The sequence below is a fragment of the Pangasianodon hypophthalmus genome, chromosome 3 (assembly GCF_027358585.1).
Source record: "Pangasianodon hypophthalmus isolate fPanHyp1 chromosome 3, fPanHyp1.pri, whole genome shotgun sequence".
Classification (NCBI taxonomy): domain Eukaryota; kingdom Metazoa; phylum Chordata; class Actinopteri; order Siluriformes; family Pangasiidae; genus Pangasianodon; species Pangasianodon hypophthalmus.
In genome coordinates, this window is record NC_069712.1 from 1627501 (window position 1) to 1640000 (window position 12500).

The 12500-nt window shown below is 43.0% G+C and overlaps 1 protein-coding gene across 5 annotated transcripts in view; it reads right to left on the reverse strand.

Moving 5' to 3' along the window:
• cntln (centlein, centrosomal protein) overlaps window positions 1–12500 on the reverse strand; it is a 108213-nt gene that overhangs the window by 69178 nt on the left and 26535 nt on the right. The gene's annotated exons all lie outside the window — the stretch shown is intronic.

Consider the following 12500-nt stretch of genomic DNA (forward strand, 5'->3'; position numbering starts at 1 on the left):
GAGTAAAGTGTGTAGTGTAAGAGAGTAAAGTGTGTAGTGTAAGAGAGTGAAGTGTGTAGTGTAAGAGAGTGAAGTGTGTAGTGTAAGAGAGTGAAGTGTGTAGTGTAAGAGAGTAAAGTGTGTAGTGTAAGAGAGTAAAGTGTGTAGTGTAAGAGAGTGAAGTGTGTAGTGTAAGAGAGTGAAGTGTGTAGTGTAAGAGAGTAAAGTGTGTAGTGTAAGAGAGTAAAGTGTGTAGTGTAAGAGAGTGAAGTGTGTAGTGTAAGAGAGTGAAGTGTGTAGTGTAAGAGAGTAAAGTGTATAGTGTAAGAGAGTAAAGTGTGTAGTGTAAGAGAGTAAAGTGTGTAGTGTAAGAGAGTAAAGTGTGTAGTGTAAGAGAGTGAAGTGTGTAGTGTAAGAGAGTAAAGTGTGTAGTGTAAGAGAGTGAAGTGTGTAGTGTAAGAGAGTAAAGTGTGTAGTGTAAGAGAGTAAAGTGTGTAGTGTAAGAGAGTAAAGTGTGTAGTGTAAGAGAGTGAAGTGTGTAGTGTAAGAGAGTAAAGTGTGTAGTGTAAGAGAGTAAAGTGTGTAGTGTAAGAGAGTAAAGTGTGTAGTGTAAGAGAGTGAAGTGTGTAGTGTAAGAGAGTAAAGTGTGTAGTGTAAGAGAGTAAAGTGTGTAGTGTAAGAGAGTAAAGTGTGTAGTGTAAGAGATTAAAGTGTGTAGTGTAAGAGAGTAAAGTGTGTAGTGTAAGAGAGTAAAGTGTGTAGTGTAAGAGAGTAAAGTGTGTAGTGTAAGAGAGTGAAGTGTGTAGTGTAAGAGAGTAAAGTGTGTAGTGTAAGAGAGTAAAGTGTGTAGTGTAAGAGACTAAAGTGTGTAGTGTAAGAGAGTAAAGTGTGTAGTGTAAGAGAGTGAAGTGTGTAGTGTAAGAGAGTGAAGTGTGTAGTGTAAGAGAGTAAAGTGTGTAGTGTAAGAGACTAAAGTGTGTAGTGTAAGAGAGTGAAGTGTGTAGTGTAAGAGAGTAAAGTGTGTAGTGTAAGAGAGTGAAGTGTGTAGTGTAAGAGAGTGAAGTGTGTAGTGTAAGAGAGTAAAGTGTGTAGTGTAAGAGAGTAAAGTGTGTAGTGTAAGAGAGTAAAGTGTGTAGTGTAAGAGAGTAAAGTGTGTAGTGTAAGAGAGTAAAGTGTGTAGTGTAAGAGAGTAAAGTGTGTAGTGTAAGAGACTAAAGTGTGTAGTGTAAGAGATTAAAGTGTGTAGTGTAAGAGAGTGAAGTGTGTAGTGTAAGAGAGTAAAGTGTGTAGTGTAAGAGAGTAAAGTGTGTAGTGTAAGAGACTAAAGTGTGTAGTGTAAGAGATTAAAGTGTGTAGTGTAAGAGAGTGAAGTGTGTAGTGTAAGAGAGTAAAGTGTGTAGTGTAAGAGACTAAAGTGAGACTAAAGTATAGTGTAAGAGTTATAGTGTGCAGTATAAGACTGAAGTGCGCAGTGAGCGGTTTGAAACACAGCCACAGTTAGTGTATAGTGTAAGAGACTGAAGTGCGCAGTGAGCGGTTTGAAACACAGCCACAGTTAGTGTATAGTGTAAGAGACTGAAGTGCGCAGTGAGAGGTTTGAAACACAGCCACAGTTAGTGTATAGTGTAAGAGACTGAAGTGCGCAGTGAGCGGTTTGAAACACAGCCACAGTTAGTGTATAGTGTAAGAGACTGAAGTGCGCAGTGAGAGGTTTGAAACACAGCCACAGTTAGTGTATAGTGTAAGAGACTGAAGTGTGCAGTGAGTGGTTTGAAACACAGCCACAGTTAGTGTATAGTGTAAGAGACTGAAGTGCGCAGTGAGAGGTTTGAAACACAGCCACAGTTAGTGTATAGTGTAAGAGACTGAAGTGTGCAGTGAGTGGTTTGAAACACAGCCACAGTTAGTGTATAGTGTAAGAGACTGAAGTGTGCAGTGAGTGGTTTGAAACACAGCCACAGTTAGTGTATAGTGTAAGAGACTGAAGTGCGCAGTGAGCGGTTTGAAACACAGCCACAGTTAGTGTATAGTGTAAGAGACTGAAGTGCGCAGTGAGCGGTTTGAAACACAGCCACAGTTAGTGTATAGTGTAAGAGACTGAAGTGCGCAGTGAGAGGTTTGAAACACAGCCACAGTTAGTGTATAGTGTAAGAGACTGAAGTGCGCAGTGAGCGGTTTGAAACACAGCCACAGTTAGTGTATAGTGTAAGAGACTGAAGTGCGCAGTGAGCGGTTTGAAACACAGCCACAGTTAGTGTACACTAAAGACTAAAGTGCGCAGTTCTCAGTCAGTAAATGAAACAGACTCAGTGTTAGACTTTCCCCTGCTTTAAACTCGTCTTTCTCTCGTCTCTGCCACGTTCTCAGCTGTAAAATCTAAACAATATGACGAGGGGATAATTAGCGTCGACTGACAGCCTCGGCACCTGCATTTTCTCACCGAGTGGAGAAGTAATGAAAGATACAACAGGACTGTCATCACCTTTTGGGTTCCTGATCGTATTATCAAAACTACAGCGGCGCTTGGCATCTGGGTGTGACCTTGTTAACTGCCAGGGTAATTAAGTTTAACCAGTTGGGAGAGAGGATGATAAATTATTAGCGGGAAGATTTTGTTCGCGTTTTATTAAATTGGCCTGTCAAAGGGGGTCGGCCAAATTATCTGGGGCCTCGTTTGCTGGAGGCCGGCCATATTGCCGCATCTGTTACAATTATTTATAATTTCAAGCAGTCCCCTTCACAAAAAAAAAAAAAAAGAAAAGAAAAGGGAAAAAAAAAAAAAAAAAACAGCCGACATTTCAGCAGCAGCAGCAGTAACCACATGAAGCAATTTACAAATTATCTGATGAGGGAGTGTTTGAGGGCTTTTCTCTCATTTCCAGCCAGCAGAGGAGAGAGAGAGAGCGAGAGAGAGAGAGATGGAGGGAGGAGAGAGGAGTGGTGTAATTACAGAACGCGATTAGGCTCTTGTGGGATCTGGCTGGGCAGGAACATATGGACGGGTTTGTGATTTTGCTCCCTGAGGCTCGTGACCCGTCTGCTGCATGCGAATGAGAAAGAATTTTAGTTAACACTGAAAATCCACCATTTACACCGCAAAACAAACCGGACCAACCACACTGCGCAAACACGGGACCCAAATCCCACCAGAACCCGAACGGTTCAAATACAAGTCCAAGAACCAGAACACACCCAGAACAAGTCAAACACAAAATCTAAAACAGAGCCAGAACAAAATCAGACCCAGAAAACAGAAGAAAAAGAGAATAAAACAGGCCCTAAAACCAGAACACAGTAAAAAGGAACCAGGCCCTAAAACCAGAACACATTAAAAAGGAACCAGCCCCTAAAACCAGAACACAGTAAAAAGGAACCAGGCCCTAAAACCAGAACACAGTAAAAAGGAACCAGCCCCTAAAACCAGAACACAGTAAAAAGGAACCAGGCCCTAAAACCAGAACACAGTAAAAAGGAACCAGCCCCTAAAACCAGAACACATTAAAAAGGAACCAGCCCCTAAAACCAGAACACAGTAAAAAGGAACCAGGCCCTAAAACCAGAACACAGTAAAAAGGAACCAGGCCCAAAAACCAGAACACAGTAAAAAGGAACCAATCCCTAAAACCAGAACACAGTAAAAAGGAACCAGGCCCAAAAACCAGAACGCAGTAAAAAGGAACCAGGCCCTAAAACCAGAACGCAGTAAAAAGGAACCAGCCCCTAAAACCAGAACACAGCAAAAAGGAACCAGCCCCTAAAACCAGAACACATTAAAAAGGAACCAGCCCCTAAAACCAGAACACAGTAAAAAGGAACCAGGCCCTAAAACCAGAACACAGTAAAAAGGAACCAGGCCCAAAAACCAGAACACAGTAAAAAGGAACCAGGCCCTAAAACCAGAACACAGTAAAAAGGAACCAGGCCCAAAAACCAGAACGCAGTAAAAAGGAACCAGGCCCTAAAACCAGAACGCAGTAAAAAGGAACCAGGCCCTAAAACCAGAACACAGTAAAAAGGAACCAGCCCCTAAAACCAGAACACAGTAAAAAGGAACCAGCCCCTAAAACCAGAACACAGTAAAAAGGAACCAGCCCCTAAAACCAGAACACAGTAAAAAGGAACCAGGCCCAAAAACCAGAACACAGTAAAAAGGAACCAATCCCTAAAACCAGAACACATTAAAAAGGAACCAGCCCCTAAAACCAGAACACAGTAAAAAGGAACCAGCCCCTAAAACCAGAACACAGTAAAAAGGAACCAGGCCCTAAAACCAGAACACAGTAAAAAGGAACCAGGCCCTAAAACCAGAACACAGTAGAAAGGAACCAGGCCCTAAAAGCAGAACACAGTAAAAAGGAACCAGGCCCTAAAAGCAGAACACAGTAAAAAGGAACCAGGCCCTAAAAACAGAACACAAATCTCGTCACTTGATGGTGTGAACATAAGCACACACAAATCTGGATGTAGATTATGATCCCTAAAGAACCAGGAACCAGTCCCAGACAAACGGAGGGAGAACCATGGAGAGGAAGCAGTCCAGGAACCAGGAACCCTGGAGAGGAACCAGACTCCAAAAAGAGCCCGTCGTCTTCTGGGTCAGATTTCAGTCATGAGTTCTTCTCATTAGTTTATTCATATTTAACATGAAGCAACATGAAGATCGGTGGTTTACTGCCACGACACGGTGTGCGATCTTTCTCTCTCTGCTCCATCAGAGTGAAACATTTAAAGCCCAAACACACTGGTGGGCTCTCAGTATGCAGCGCACACACACGCTCACACACACGCGCACACACACGCTCACACACACGCTCACACACACGCTCACACACACGCTCACACACGCACACACAGACACACACACACAGAGTTCTGATCAAAGGAAACATGACTACTCTCCTAAACATGACCCCACATAACAAGCCCTGTGTGTGTGTGTGTGTGTGTGTGTGTGTGTGTGTGTGTGTGTGTGTGTGTGTGTGTGGCTGACACTTCAATTATACATCTGACAGCTTCTGAGTTCGATAATGCTAATCACTCACTCACTCACACACACACACACACACACACACACACACACACACACACACACTCGGACCGCTACGAGAGGATGATACAACTTTCATCACCTCTCTCTCAAGGCTTAACAAACTGTCTTCCATTATTTTTCATCATCTTAACTTTGTAACAAAAACTTAAGAAAGACCAAAAAATGCTAAAACCAGAACAAAAACAAAATTATCACTTAGATATTAAAGGTTAAAGGTCAATTTAATTGATTAATTCATTCACCAAACAAAAAGATGTGACACAAACGTACACCTTACTTCAGTACACTCTCATCTCAATGGTACATTTATAAACCGTATGTAGTGCATTATTTGCAATACACACACTCCCACACACACACACACACACACACCACACACACAGTGCATTGTGGGTAAGACACACACTCCCTCACTCTGTATGAACACTACATCATCAAATAACCACCAAGAACAGAGTCTGTGGATGCTAGTCTTTGGAACAGAGCCAGAAAACATCTGATGTTCTATCACCCAGGAAATTACCTACTCGTGAACTTTGCCACGTGGAACAGAGCCGTAAAGTGATGGTCATTCTAGTAAAAACATGAACTATACATCATTTAGAGTGGAAAAAAACACACAGTGCATTCCACCTGAGTGCACACAAGACTATACACTCACAATCCACACCCCAAACCTAACCGTTCAGAGCGTAGTTCACTAGACACACAGCATCATCGGGGTCACGGCACCAAGTTCCCACACACACACACGCACACACACACACGCCGACTGAAACGACTCTTACCAAGAGTGTCGTGAACAAATATCAGCAAATCACCTGCTTTATAGCTCACTGACATACTCTACACTTCAGTTAAAGCTGCCTTTGGTCTCCTCAGGATTTTAGCTGAAGATGAACTTTAGCAGCATCATGTTGAGACCCTTCAGTGTCACCATACATCACGTTTAGCTGGACACAGACAGAACATCTGACACCATCTCGTTAACTTAATTAACTTAGAGAAAAGCAGACAAAACGTCAGGAACGGACGAGCCAGGTTACTTCCATTCTGGAATGTAATTCTTCTTATTTCTCTGCTTTTATAAAGATGGCTGTGGATGTTCTTCCTTGGATAGCCTTAGGACTGGAATTGCTGAGAACAATCTGCACTCAAGTCTCCATCACTGAACAGTTAATACCTTCAGTTTGACACGACAGACTTGAAGTTAAAACTCTCATGAATTCAGAAAGGACTCTGATGCTCATGCTCATATGTTGACGAGGATGAGGATGGTGTCGCTTTTGAGTCTGGTTCCTCTCAAGGTTTCTTCCTCCTGTCGTCTCAGGGAGTTTTTCCTCACCACCGTCACCTCTGACTCGCTCATTAGGGATAAATTTATAATTTATATATTTCTGTAAAGCTGCTTTGGGACAATGTCCGTTGTTAAAAGCGCTATACAAATAAAACTGAATTCTTCAGAAGGTGTTGATTAATGTTCTATCACTAAACACACTAACTAGGCAGCAGTTAGGAAAGGTCCTCAAAATGGGGTTTTCAAACACCCGGTTAACCCTTTAGACGCCAGTACTGAACAGTATTGGCGCTGAACGCTGAAATCACTATTCGGATATTCGCTATTCCTACACCTACATGATGTTAGTGGGAACATATGGAAAAGAAAAGCTGCACATGGTCATGAGTTGATGTGAAGAGCAGCAGTGATGTGATGTAAAATTAGACGTGTTCATTGAGAATAAGAAAATATGTCAGGAGTAGATACTCTTTACTCTCACGCAGTTGGATATGAGGTTCGTGGGATGAAAGAGAGATAATACTTTTCCGATAACATTCAGTACCACTCCGTTAAAAGTCTTAAACTAGAAATGATGCAAATCTCACATGGAGGATTTAGTTCTGTGCCTTTATGCACTGGCTTAGTAAATATAACATAATATATCTATATGAACATTCAGAAACGCTCCTAAACTTTGTGGCTGGTGGAACTTTAATAGATTTTGAGGTTTAATCAGTGGCAGAGTGACACTGCGACAGACTGAAACGCTGAGCTGATAATTATTATCCAGATGTGATTATTATGCTGTTCAGGGCTTCTGATCACTATTTCTCTAAATTTCGTCTATTAAACACACAAACACTTGCACAACCAACTACAGGAGTGCAGATGAGACAAAAATGATACTTGATTCAAATATTAAAATTGAATAATGTGAATATTCAAATATTAAAATTGACTGATGTAAACATTCAAATATTAAAATTGCACATCCCTAGTTATAAAAGGCCTTAAAACAGTTCTAGTAAGAACAATACCTAGGTAGCATTTAGACAGAACCTTGAAGTGCCTGGGGTTCTAGTAAGAACATAAAGCAACCGTAAGGTTTTAGCAGGAACTCTATGCAGCCATGAGTTCGAAAGGCAGCAACAGAACCTTAATATGGCTAAGGTTCTAGTGAGAACACTATCTATGTAAGAAATCTAGCATTTGGGACAGAGCCTTACTATGTATGAGCTCTAAAATTTGCAACAGAACCTTTAAATGTGCAGAGTTTTATTTAAAACACTAACTAGACTGCATTAACAGGGAAGATTAAAATGACTGAAGTTCTACTAAGAGCAGGAACTAGGCAGCATTTGGGATGGAACCTTAAAATAGCTGAGGTTCTATTAAGAGTACTAAACAGGAACCTTTTGGGTCAGAACCTTAAAATTGAGGAGGCTTTAGTAAGAAATCTAAGAGTTTTAGAGTTTGCAACGGAGGCTTTAAATGGCTAAAGTTTTAGCAAGAACACTAACTAGGCAAGATTTGGGACAGAGCCTTAAACAGGCAGTGTTCTAGTGAGAAGAGTAATTTGGGCAGAAGCCGTACAATGTCTGGCACTGTATCACACGAAATCTCTCACTAATGACAGCCCGTGCAGGATGGAGGGGTGTGTGTGTGTGTGTGTGTGTGTGTGTGTGTGTGTGTGTGTGGTTTCACTCTGAATTGCTGCCCAGTACAATTATGATTTGGACTTTAGAGCCCAGGAAGCGTGGTGTGTGTGGGGCAGCGTGATGGATGGCCACCTGAAACACGCGCTCCCAATCAGAGCAGAGTGCAGCCAGGAACCCACCAATGGGAGCTCCATATCTGGGGTTGCCGTGGCAGCGGACCACCTGGCAACAGTCGCTGAGTAGGCAAAAAAATACACACTGCATTCCACCTGAATTCCACACAGGACTTTATGGTCAGGATCCACACCTCAAACCTAATTGTTACACTTCATTTCAGTAGCGTAACCCGGGTCACGGCACCAAGTGAACATCGACGTTCATACAAACATGGCGACCAGACAATCTCGCCAACTGCAGAATCATCTGCTAAATTCACAAAAATACTACATTTACTAAAACTGCTTTTAGTCTCTGCCTCCTTCAAATTCTACATCCTGTCAATTAAAGGCAAATCTTAATTATAGCTGTAGTTCCACATCAGTGAGTCTGATAGCATGTAGAAATATTTACGTTACTTCGTTCTGTTGCTTTGTTACATTTAAACATGTAGAAGGCAGTAGACAGATCTCACAGCACTGTTAAATTCTGGATTCTGATTGGTCAGAAAGTGTAGATTAATCCTCTATAACAGCAGCTCTGACAGTAGTGTCGCTGCAAATCACAGGTTTACATTATAATACGTTATTGTTGCTATAGTAACAGCTCGTTCACTGGGACTCGTATGGCGCACGCTCCAGATAAACAGGTTACAAAACATGTGTGTGATTGTGTAATTGGTGAAGTTTGTTGTAAGGAGACATTTATTTAACATTAACATTTACACAAGGAGTCACTAGTGCCAGTGCTTCATAACAGTCAGAAGTTTTCTTCAGACATTTTCAACACAGAGGAGTTTATGCTTTGCGATTTCTCTGGAACACGACAACCTGCATTTTTGTTTTTTTTCCCCCATTTTATTATTTTTTGTTTTAGGAAAATAATAACTTCAGGGTGGTAACGGTAACGCAGCTTCATCACAACACTCCGTCACTCAGTATTTCACTATAACAGCAACACACACACACACACACACACACACACACACACACACACACACACACATACACAGAGTGTTTAGTCTTTACTTAATACTGTATCAAAATTGCTTGGAGGATGTAGCAATGAAGCGACTGATGCTTTTGTCTTACAGACGGATCTGAAGTTGTATAAATAAAACAAGTGTTAGAGAAGTGGTGAACTGTAGAGCTCTGGAAGTGTGTGTTTCTGTGCCTCCTGCTTCTTTCCCTCCTTGACACAGTGTTCAAAGCCCTTTATTCAAATCAGAGCCACACACACACACACACACACACGCGCGCACACACACGCTCACACACACACCGACTGAGCGAGCGATCCCCCACCGACCCGCACTTTGATCATCTCCATCACAGACTCGCAAACATTTAAAATTAAAATGTAACCCTTCTCAAGAAAAAAAAAAAAAATCAGTGTGTTAGGATTGTACAGGTGTTCTAGTTGTTACAGAATTCGGGATTACACAGGAACACACACTCCTGTCGGAGCAAATTAGCGAAAGCCCCGCCGACCGCGCCGCACGTCGGGATACCCGATCCGTTCACTTTGATGTGCGTGGGTTAAGGAGAAGTTGAGAAACAAACTGCGATGTGTGTTCGGTAAACACAAGTTAATATTAATGCAAAGCAGTGAGTCTGCAGTCGCACCAAAAAGATGCTACCCCACACACACACACACACACACACACACACACACACACACACACACACGCAGATTTCTCTGTTTCCTGGAATGCAGCCCCGCAGATCTGAACAGTAATTACTGAGGGAACTTTGCCTAGTTGTATTTAATGACTTGCTAATTGATCCATTTATATTTGAACACCGAACGCTGAATTAATGGACGTTAACAAAAGAGGAAGGAGGGATTCTCTCCCGCTCGCGCGGACGCTCTCCTTAATGACGCCGAGCCGTTAACTAAAAATCAGCCCTAAAACGTTCTACAGCTAAATTATGCTCCGTCCCTCAACACTTCCTGGCACTGAACGCTGTAAAGCCACCTGTGGTCCATCAGGTAGCGCAGGGGCGAGAACGTACGCGCTAACAGACGTGATTAATCTTAATCTCACACGTCCGATCTGAAGCCATTCTCTACTCTGACCACAGCTACTAAGTCTAATCTCGGAAAACTCCAAAAATGTATGTGTAAAAATCTAACAGAAATTCAATATATATCCATATTTAAACAATTCCTTTGTAACCTTTTAATTTGGCACACAAATGAAATTTAGGAATGCATCTTATCTAGATACAGAATGTTTTGGTACTAATATAGAAAAAAAATAATTATAATGGAAAAAAAAAAGCAGTAAAAAAAAAGCACATTATTTTAGTGTCTGGATTATAAGGTTAATAAAGGAAATTGACAGGAATGTCATAAGGACGTAAAAATTGAACTACAGAGCGAGAAACTTTAAGGGTTAAAGTTTTAGATAATGTGGCAGTAATTCACGTCCAAAACCAGTAAAATAACTTTATTTCCACTGAGTTCTCACTAAATTTATACGAATTCAGTTTAAGAGAAAACATGCTATAAATGTAGTGTCTCAAAACAATGATTTTTAAGATGTTTCAATTATTTAGCCGGTTTATGCAGGACTGTGTGGTTAATAACTCAAATACAACAATAACTGTGTCCATGAAAGTAGGCGGAGTTTCTTAGGAGGGTGTGGCCTAGTGATGGGCAAGTTCTTGACTAATCACCAATTACTGAAACACTTAAAATTTTAAAAATTAACTTTATTTGTCATGGAATAAACAAGTGCAGAGAAGTGCACTCCACAGTGTATGTAGGACACTCTGTAGGGTGTAGGACACTCTGAAGGGTGTAGTGCACGGTGTAGGACACTCTGTAGGGTGTAGGACACTCTGTAGGGTGTAGTGCACGGTGTAGGACACTCTGTAGGGTGTACTGCAAGGTGTAGGACACTCTGTAGGGTGTAGTGCACGGTGTAGGACACTCTGAAAAGTGTAGGACACTCTGAAGGGTGTAGTGCACGGTGTAGGACACTCTGAAGGGTGTAGTGCAAGGTGTAGGACACTCTGTAGGGTGTAGTGCACGGTGTAGGACACTCTGAAAAGTGTAGGACACTCTGAAGGGTGTAGTGCACGGTGTAGGACACTCTGAAAAGTGTAGGACACTCTGAAGGGTGTAGTGCACGGTGTAGGACACTCTGAAGGGTGTAGTGTACGGTGTAGGACACTCTGAAGGGTCTAGTACGCGGTGTAGGACACTCTGAAGGGTGTAGTGCAAGGTGTAGGACACTCTGTAAGGTGGAGTACACGGTGTAGGACACTCTGAAGGGTGTAGGACACTCTGAAGGGTGTAGTGCACGGTGTAGGACACTCTGTAGGGTGTAGGACACTCTGAAGGGTGTAGTGCACGGTGTAGGACACTCTGTAGGGTGTAGCGCACGGTGTAGGACACTCTGTAGGGTGTAGCGCACGGTGTAGGACACTCTGTAGGGTGTAGCGCACGGTGTAGGACACTCTGTAGGGTGTAGTGTACGGTGTAGGACACTCTGTAGGGTGTAGTGTACGGTGTAGGACACTCTGTAGGGTGTAGTGTACGGTGTAGGACACTCTGTAGGGTGTAGTGCACGGTGTAGGACACTCTGTAGGGTGTAGTGCACGGTGTAGGACACTCTGTAGGGTGTAGTGCACGGTGTAGGACACTCTGTAGGGTGTAGTGTACGGTGTAGGACACTGTGTAGGGTGTAGTGCACGGTGTAGGACACTCTGTAGGGTGTAGCGCACGGTGTAGGACACTGTGTAGGGTGTAGTGCACGGTGTAGGACACTCTGTAGGGTGTAGTGTACGGTGTAGGACACTGTGTAGGGTGTAGTGTACGGTGTAGGACACTCTGTAGGGTGTAGCGCACGGTGTAGGACACTCTGTAGGGTGTAGTGCACGGTGTAGGACACTGTGTAGGGTGTAGTGTACGGTGTAGGACACTCTGTAGGGTGTAGTGCGCGGTGTAGGACACTCTGTAGGGTGTAGTGTACGGTGTAGGACACTGTGTAGGGTGTAGTGTACGGTGTAGGACACTCTGTAGGGTGTAGTGCACGGTGTAGGACACTCTGTAGGGTGTAGCGCACGGTGTAGGACACTCTGTAGGGTGTAGCGCACGGTGTAGGACACTCTGTAGGGTGTAGTGTACGGTGTAGGACACTCTGTAGGGTGTAGTGCACGGTGTAGGACACTCTGTAGGGTGTAGTGCACGGTGTAGGACACTGTGTAGGGTGTAGTGTACGGTGTAGGACACTCTGTAGGGTGTAGTGCACGGTGTAGGACACTGTGTAGGGTGTAGCGTACGGTGTAGGACACTCTGTAGGGTGTAGCGCACGGTGTAGGACACTCTGTAGGGTGTAGTGCACGGTGTAGGACACTGTGTAGGGTGT